The sequence below is a fragment of the Dromiciops gliroides genome, chromosome 4 (genome assembly GCF_019393635.1).
Source record: "Dromiciops gliroides isolate mDroGli1 chromosome 4, mDroGli1.pri, whole genome shotgun sequence".
Lineage (NCBI taxonomy): Eukaryota > Metazoa > Chordata > Mammalia > Microbiotheria > Microbiotheriidae > Dromiciops > Dromiciops gliroides.
The window spans coordinates 128806721-128816854 of NC_057864.1; positions in this window are offsets into that span (position 1 = coordinate 128806721).

Below are 10134 nucleotides of genomic sequence, written 5' to 3' on the forward strand. Positions count from 1 at the left end.
ATCCAACTTGATTATATATTGAATTTAATTGAGAAACTGAAAAAAAAAAGAGCAAGGAGTATGCTCACCTTCATTCAGGGATCCTCTGGCAGGAATAGAGAATGAAATGCAAGAGAAATCTCTCCAACCAATGGCTGAATCCTTGGGATGCACTGTCAGGTAGTACTATTCAATTTGCAGCACAGTGTACTAGACACTGGGGATGCAAAGACAGACAGAAACAAGTCAGTCCCTGCCTTTAAGGGGCTTAGTGTTAGGAGGTGGTGGTGGATTGAGAGGAGGAGAAAGGGAGGAGAAAAATATAAGTAAACATAGATAAATGTAAAATACATACAAAATAATGTGGGTGGGCCATTAACAGCTAGGGAAAGCAGACAAGACCTCTTGAAGGATGTGGCACTTGAGCTGAGATATGAAAGGAGTGGGGGATTCCAAGCCCCAAGGTAAGAAGAGAAAACGTCTCCAGCATAGGGGATCCTATTGACAAAGGTATGGAGAAAGGAGATGGAATGTTGTGTACAAGACAACCAGGAGTCCAATTTGTCTGGAATATTTATAACACAAGTGGGAGCAACGCTGAACCAAAGTAGAAAAGATAGGGTGGAGCTAGGTTGTGATCTTAAGTGTCAAACAGAGGATTGAGCATTTTATCCTAGAGGCAACAGGAAGCCACTAAGCCTTATTTCTTTTTTTTTTTTTATTACATATGAGGTATTTTATTTTTTCCGTTACATGTAAAGATAGTTCTCAACTTTTGTTTATACAAGCTTTACAATTTCAGATTTTTCTCCCTCTCCTCCCTCCCCCCTCCCCTAGACAGCAGGTAATCTGATATAGGTTATATCTATATATCTATATACATATACATATATATACACATAATAACATTAATCCTATTTCTGCATTAATCCTGTTATAAGAGAAAAAATCAGAGCAGTAATGCAAAACCTCAAAATAGAAAAAAAAAAAACCAAAATAGCACCCCAAACAAAAGAAATAGTATGGTTCAATCAGCATCTATACTCCACAGTTCTTTTTTTTTTTTTTCTTGGATTTGGAGATCCTCTTCTATCTTCTGTACCATTGCATTGGTGAGAAGAATATAGTCCATCACAGTAGGTCAATACTCAATGTTGATGATACTGTGTACAATGTTCTTCTGGTTCTGCTCATCTCACTCATCATCAGCTCACGTAAGACCCTCCAGGTTTCTCTGAATTCCTCCTGCTCATCATTTCTAACAGCACAATAGTATTCCATTGTATTCATATACCACAACTTGTCCAGCCATTCCCCAATTGATGGGCACCCCCTCAACTTCCAATTCCTTGCTACTACTTAAAGAGCAGCTATAAATATTTTTGTACATGTGGGTCCCTTTCCCCCTTCCATGATCTCTATGGGAAAAAGACCCAAAAGAAGCCACTAAGCCTTATTGACCAGCGGAGTCACTCGATGAGAGTTATGCTCTAGGAATATCAGTGTTGATTTCATTTACCCCAACCTCCTCTCTGGTGCTCAGCCCTGCTCAAAGGCTGCGGGACCTGAGGAAGGTTCTGTGGTAGAATAGCTGGTACGGATTACTAAAGCAGACAGCACCCTCTAAAGGTCAAATGGTAGAACTAACTGATCCTAAAGGTATAGGCCCCAAATTCTCCTAAGGAAACGACCCTGTTTTGATTTCCCCAGTTAGGAGACCCTGGACATGCACGTGGGGAAAAGTGCTACCAAAAATGGAAACATTTCTGTGGTCAGATGTTATCTCCACTTGAGAGCAGAAATACTATTTTAAATGATTATATTAGTGGAGCTGGCTATAATAGAAAGAACACAGACTTATATACAGCAAGGAGAACCAATTACAGTGCTTCTCGTAAGAGAGTGCATCATTGTGACTTCCCATCTGTCCTTCCATTGCTTCTCAAGTTCCACCAGTCTTTTCCATCCGTGGCTAACAGGATTTAGAATCAAAGCCTTTTGAATATGAGTCCCAATTCAGATACTATCTATGTGACTGACCTGTCAGCAAGTACTTAGCCACTCTGAACCCCTGCTTCCCCATCTCTAGGGCCTAGATCCTTCTCAGAATCCTCTAAACCCTCATCGCTGTGTGGAAGCCACCCTGGGTTCATGACAGCCATGTCCAGGAATGCAAGCTCAGGTGTGCTCTACTATTCTGGAAAGGCTTCAGGTAAGTGGACCTTCTCCTCTTCTGCTCCAGCTAGCAGCCACCCTTTACCCACATTCCGGACAGCCCAGCAGGAGGAAATCTCCTCCCACCCCAGCCTCACTGCCCAAGTCCCAATATGCTTTGGGTGCCCTGTCCTGGCTGAATCCTGACTCCTCTTATCCCCACCCATAACCCTGCTCCACTCTGACCCTCAAATTTTCTACCTTCATTCCCACAGGTGGTTAGTCAGAGACACGGCCAATCACACTGCAGGGAGGAGCAAGGAGAACCAATTGTGGTTCTCCTGGTAAGATGGCAGGCCGCTCTGATTTCCCATCTGCCATTGCTCCTTCAGTTCCACCAGCCTTTTCCATCTGCTCTACAGCTGAACTCATGCGCTGTCTCCCCTGATTGGAATGTGAGGTGCTTGAGAGCAGGGGCTGTCTCAATTTTGTATTTGTATCTAGAGTGTTTAACATTAGTGGCTGGCACATTGTAAGCATTTACTATAATGGCAAACGTTTACTATTAATGTGATAAATTTATTATTAACATGGTAAAATTTACTATCATTCTTGACTATAATGGTAAACATGTTACCATCCCATTCCATGGGCCTGGCATCTGATAGTATCTGTTTCAGGAGGTCAAGCTTAAGTAAGGAAAGACTCAGCACTAGTAGCCTGGCTGCTTAGTAAAAATTCCCTAGCTATTACCACCCATGAAATAGAGAAAAATACTGCAAGGTGACAGTAGTGGAGTGGTAGAGAAGGGGGTGGAGGAGGAAAAGAAACTCAGCATTTTGAGGTCATCTGTAAACATTCATACAGTCCTCCAAACTCTGTCTAGTGACCAGTGAATGGACAGATTACTAAAGGAACCAAATTGTACCAAGCTTGCCTTTCTTGTTATAAAGGAAGCCAGAAGATAAAAAGGTACTGTGGCTAAATCAAAGGATGATACCCAGGTTCTCTGTGGAAGGGCAAATAAACTCATGGCCTTGGTTTTATGATGAGTCTTAAAACAACAAGAATCATGAACTGGAGTCAGGAAGACCTGAGTTCAAATCCCGCTGTAGGCATTTACTAGCTGCGTGAGCCTGGGCAGCGAGTCACTTAACCTCAGTCTGCCTCAGTTTCTTCATTTGTAAAATAGGGATAATAATAGCACATACCTCCTAGGGTTGTTGTGAGGATCAAATGAGATAATATTTGTAAAGCCTTTTGCAAAACCGAAAATGCTAAATAAATGCTAGATATCATAATCACTTTTGTGCCATCATCTTTAGGAAAGAAGGAAGTGAGAAATTCTATAAAGAACTTTCCAGTGCTTGGGGAAAAATATCAGTCCTTATCATTACAAAAAAATGAATAAGAAAATATCAATAACTACCACTCCATACACTTGTTTCCATTTCCACAAGAATTTTTAGGAGAATGGTCTACACACGTTATATCTTTGGTGAAGGTATGGAAGAAGAATATGCAGGTTTTCACAAATGATATTCTATGGCAATTAGTCAATAAGCATTTATTAAATACCTACAATGTTCCATCTAGAGTATAGCCACACAAGTGATGAAAGATGCAGAGAATATGGGAACCTACTTTGCTTATTATTTGTTGACTTTAAAAAATGTGACTATATAATAATTTGGTAAAGCAAAATTCTACCTTAAAGACTTTCCACCAACAAAGCATTTCCTTTGCGTATGTCAAATTACATGAGATTTGTTGAAGGACATAAATAACAGAGTGAACCGTTCAGTGGCCCTCTGGTGATATATCATAGGAGACATAAAACTGGGAGACCTATGTCCATGTGTGGTTTCTGCCATTGTCATGCAGCATGTCTAGGGCAGAATGCAAAGGGAAGAGAGAGTTCCTTGTATATGATATAATCACAGATCGTGGGCTAGAAGGGATATCAGAGTCCATCTAGACCAACTGGTGAAAAAACTGAGACCCATGGAATGTTAATGCTAAGGTCTTGTCAATGTTTCTATTTGTGGATATAATGGGTGGTTTACATGAAGTTCTAGAACAATGCATAACTTCCCAAATGGGATCTATAATCTCTCAAAAGTCTGAACCTAATTATCCAGACAGGAATTAAATAATGAATGCCCATTGTCCAGACAACAGATAGACAATTTGGATAGACAAACCAGAGAGCTGGTCCATCAGTACATATCTAGGACAGATATTGCAAATATATAATTAATTTAGCCCATCATTAAATAGGAGGAAGATGAGGAGAATAAACTGGTTTCCTTTGGGAAATTATATAGTCTTTTGTGTGTGTGTGTGGGGGGGCAATGGGGGTTAAGTGACTTGCCCAGGGTCACACAGCTAGTTAGTGTTAAGTGTCTGAGGCTGGATTTGAACTCAGGTCCTCCTGAATCCAGGGCTGGTGTTTTATCCACTGAGCCACCTAGCTGCCCCTATGTAGTCTTTTAAAAAGCTCAAGTTTCTCCTTGAAATAGTACTTTTAAACATCAACATTCTTCTAACAATTCTATATGGCTATAGGTCTTGGGTTCTTAAAAAATAAGGTTGCAAACCATCCAAAGGGCAACAAAGAAGGGCATGGTGGTTAATCAAAGGCAAAAATCAAACTAAGGTTTTCTCTTCTCTGAGTCCAGTGCTCTATCTACTATGGGATTTCAGATCCATCAAAGATGGGCACTAGTGATTGCACCACCATGATGTGTTTATACTGCAAACACTGTTTTAAGGGTTTAAGCCCTTAGTTTTAGGGGCTATTTCTCTGGGAAACTGACATGTAGTAGTTAAATACCACTCGGTGTATCAGGCTTAGAGCTGATTTCTGATAAGGCTCTATCTTCCCTTAGAAAAGGGAAAGCCCTACAATGGGCCTTTGGGACTGACACAATTGAGAATGTAGATACAATACTGTTTTTCCCTCAGTAGAACAGCTGGATCCTAGAAAAAAGTGACATGACTAGGAGTAGGGGATGTGACTTGACTAGCAGTAGTGTAACTTTGGGGCAGCTAGGTGGCATAGTGGATAGAGGGCTGGGCCTGGAATCAGGAAGACTTAGATATGACAGAATAAGCCCAATAGAGAAAGGAATGTGCTAGGTGGTGCAGTAGATAGGAGTCAGGAAGACGCTTCTTCACAAGTTCAAATATTGCCTCAGATACTTAGTAACTGTGTGATCTTGGGCAAATCCCTTAACCTAACTGCTTCAGTTTCCTCGTCTGTAAAATGAGCTGGAGAAGAAAATGGCGAACCATTCCAGTCTCTGTGCCAAGAAAACCTCATAATGGGATCACAAAGAGTCAGACATGCAAAAACCAACAACACACTTAGAACTTGTAAAATGTGATTTGAAAACAGAGAAGCAAAAGTTTAAGAAATTATTGGGGGGCAGCTAGGTGGTGCAGTGGATAGAGCACCGGCCCTGGAGTCAGGAGTACCTGAGTTCAAATCCGGCCTCAGACACTTCACACTTACTAGCTGTGTGACCCTGGGCAAGTCACTTAACCCCAATTGCCTCACTAAAAAAAAAAAAAGAAAGAAATTATTGGGAATATATCAAAAAGAGAGTTCTTTAATCAATATAAACAAACACTAACTTGTAATGGAGTCCTGAGTTCCAGGATATTTGTAAATAGTCAGAAATTCAGAAAGCTGAATATTAAAAGGGATTAAATGGAAACTTGAATCAGCAGAGCCTAAATTTGAAACTCAGTTAAAATCTAATGGGCTGGGGGCAGCTAGGTGGCACAGTGGATAGAGCACCGGCCCTGGATTCAGAAGGACTTGACTTCAAATCTGGCCTCAGACATTTGACACTTACTAGTTGTGTGACCCTGGGCAAGTCACTTAACCCCAATTGCCTCACCAAAAATAAAAAAAAATCTAATGGGCTGTCTTGGGTGCTGGAGGGGAACCATAATTAATTCGAGGCAGAAACTGAAAATTTTAATGGTCAATTTAAAGAATTGTTCAAAGTAACTGATTTTAGACCCTAAGCCAGTGGTGCCAATTTCTGATCCTTTAGCATCAGGAAGTCATGGGGAGTCTCCACTTCATGCCAGTTAGAGGAGGCAAGAGCCCTTATTTTGAATGGCCGAGGCAAGCACAATAACTTAGGTGTTCCAAAAATGAAAATGTGTTTATGGAAGTTTTAATCAGTTTGTTTATTTGCTTGTTTGTTTTTAGAATTTAGGTTTCGTTTTCAGTACAGAAATCATTTGAAGCCATTTTGAGAGAGATATCATGGATCTGGAGGTTCTCATCAAGTCAACACTGTGTTTTGATTTGGTCCTTCCAAGAAGCCATATGGGAGAATAGACACTACCTCCACATCTTGCCAGCTCTGTAACTAGTCTAAGGTTGGTTTTTTCCCCCCTTCTCATCAGTTTTGTTAGATTAAAACACCAAAATTAGCCTTTGAACACAGGCATCCCCCAAGTGTTGGAAACTTATTTCAAAACCTGAAGTTTGGTTGGAGTTCTATGTCTAGAACTTTAAATCAACACTTTGTTGTTACTCAGTTGTTTCAGTGGTGTCTGACTCTTCATGACCCCATTTGGGGTTTTCTTGGCAAAGGGACTGGAGTGGTTTGCCATTTCCTTCTCCAGTTCATTTTATAGATGAGGAAACTGAGGCTAACAACGTTAAGTGACTTGCCCAGGGTCACATAGCTACAAAGTGTCTGAAGTCAGATTTGAACTCAGGTTCTTCAACTTTCTGCTAGAGCTCTATTTACTGCACCACCTAGCAGCACTAGTGGTTATGATATTTGAGTAAGGTTATATTTGATGGGGGAACAAAACTGAAAGTAACCAGAATTAGGAATACTGTCCAAAATCATGAAGTGTGCAGTTTACAGTCCTATTAATGTGAAGTGGACAGATGATCATCAATTTGCTAATCTACCGCTTGAGCTGCAAACGTGCACACTTGCAAAAAGTTACACACACTAAAAGATCCTAATACTGTATCAAGCTCTTTGGCTCTGCCTCAGTGGATAATCCTGAAATTTGCTTCAAGGGCACCTTTGTACAGCTAGGGTGGTGGTCCAGAGCATGGGGCTACCACATGTCCAGGGGGTAGTAGAACAACATGATATCAGCAACCTGTCAATTCTGAACCGCCGCCCACTGAAAGTAGGAGAGTTAACCATGATTTTGTTGTTGTTCTCAACCTGTGATTTAATTGGTGTATAGAATTCTTAGTGAGGAAACTCACTATCAAAGTAATTCAGCAACTGTCCTACAACTATAGTCTTCTTACAGAGTTCCCTAGGGCACTGATAAGGTTTAGGGAGAAGGGAAGGAAGGAAGGTGAGAGAGAGAGACAGAAAGCATTTACGGGTACAGTATTCTTTTTTTTTTGGTTAGGCAATTGGGCTTAAGTGACTTGCCCAGGGTCACACAGCTAGTAAGTGTTAAGTGTCTGAGGCCGGATTTGAACTCAGGTCCTCTAGAATCCAAGGCCAGTGCTCTATCCACTGTGCCACCTAGCTGCCCCCAGGTACAGTATTCTTTAATCTTTTAAAGGCATCTAGGTGGCATAGTGGATAGGGTGCTGGAGTTGGAGTCAGAAAAATCTGAGTTCAAATGTGGCTTCAGACAATTACTTGACTGTATGATCCTGGGCAAATCACTTAACCTCTGTCTGCCTCAGTTTTACCATCTATAAAATAGGAATGATGACATACCTACTTCCCAGGGTTGTTTTGAGGATAAAATGAGATGTTTATAAAATATTTTGTAAACCTTAAATTGTTATGTAGAAATGCTAGCCATCTTTTTATAAAAGGGGATATTGGGGCAGCTAGGTGGCGCAGTGGATAAAGCACCAGCCCTGGATTCAGGAGTACCTGAGTTCAAATCCGGCCTCTGACACTTGACATTTACTAGCTGTGTGAACCTGGGCAAGTCACATAACCCCCATTGCCCCTCAAAAAAGGGGGGGATATCATGCTAAACAATACTGATTACTCAGAATGTTCATAAGATTCCTTTCAGAGCTCTTGATTCACTGAAATTTACATTTGTTCTAATTGGGTATTAACATGTTACTATTAGCTTTCTCCAGAGATGCCATTTTTCTTATGTTTCACTTCTTTACAGTCAAAATTGGAGCCCCCCATCATCCTCTTATAGAAGCCTTTACTGTTATCACAAGTTATTTATTTTTTTTAAATAGGTTTTTTGTTTTGGTTTGGTTTTTGGGGTTTTTTTGCAGGGCAATGGGGGTTAAGTGACTTGCCCAGGGTCACACAGCTAGTGTGAAGTGTCTGAGGCCGGATTTGAACTCAGGTACTCCTGAATCCAGGGCCGGTGCTTTATCCACTGCGCCACCTAGCTGCCCCCCACAAGTTATTTCAGTATGAGTTTCAGCATTGTAAATGTGGGAAATGAAGACTGGACCATCTCTTCTGAAATCAGCTGAAATACAGAGATCCCTGGATGCTAATAACTTTTCTATTCAATTGCTCCCAAGAATTCTAAAGCTGATCTGATGTCTTTCTTGGGTTTTCCTGTTTCCACAGTCATATTAACTATGGCAATATATTGCTGCCACATTATGTTTGGAAGAAATTACACAAATGTAGATGCCTGATTTCCATTTGACCTAGTTTTGTGTAACGGTGAACTGTGATAACTTGCCTTGTTTGGTGGTCTGGAGTGGATGGCTCAGGATAAGACAACTCTAACAACAACAACAGCAATAACAATAAGAATGATAATGGACATTTATTTAAAGTTTGTAAAGCATTTTACTTACGCTCTCTCATTTGAGCCTCACAACAACTTTTGAGGTAGGTACTACAAGGTAGGTAGTACCTACAGTCCAAATTTTAGAGATGAGGAAATTGAGGTTGAGGTGTTAAGTGACTTGTCCATGGTCATACAGACAGTAAAAGGTCGGAGGTCAAATTTGAACACAGGTCTTCCTGACTTCTAAATCTCTCCTATCCAATATGCCACAATGCCCAATCTTTGGCATAATGCAAGATCGTAAATGAGTTGCTTACAGTGAATAATATCTCACTCAAATTTTACAGAAACCTCTTGTCTAAATTTTACAATGATTTTTTTTAATCAACTTATTCAGCATTTAGGTACTTACATAAATGACACTTAGCATCACTGATCCTTAGGAAAGTCCTATAAGGCAATGGAGAGCAGATAAAGATACTGTCATTTGTTATATCTTATCAAAGACTTGTTATAGAACTTAACCCTTTTGATGGTTTCATGACATGGTTGATCTAAATAGTCATTTGTTCTGGAAAGAGCAAAGGCATGACCTACCAAGAGTTAGATCTTTGTTGGGGTTTTTCAAAGTTTATTGATGCTTTTTGTTTTTATACCACAGTTAATTCTCAATAAACCCCCCCTACCCCAAACAACACAGAACCCTGCTTTACTTTGATGGATCTATGATGTAGTTGATGTGAGTGCTTCCCCTGCTCTACAGATTGTAACCCATCCATTCTTGCCTCTCCTGTGTGATTCTTGTTCTTGTGCTTCCATAATTCCATGAGGGGGTCTATCCAGAATTCTGGGAGTTCTTTTGCTGTGGTATAGACAAGAGTTGGGCAAACAGGCTTTCCATTGGTTATCCCTCACTCTTGCTATGTGACTGGCCTATCTTTTCTCCAGCCATACTCTTCTTATAATAAACCATTTCTCTTGTCACTTCTTTGGTTGCAATGTGTTACAGCCTATTCACAGCTGCTAAGCATTTCCCCACTGGCCTTTGGTTGTCCCTCAGTTTTCATTCTTCAAAGACTGGGGTATTCTATGACTCATGACCACATAACATTTTCTGGAAGAATAACGATATTAAAACAATGAGTCTTTGTTCCAGGGGGAAACATGGAATCATTAAAAAGTCTGCACAATTTCCCAGAGACAAACCTGTTCACTCTCTTCCTCTCATTTAACTCTGGGTCCAAGCTTATTGTCTATTTGCAA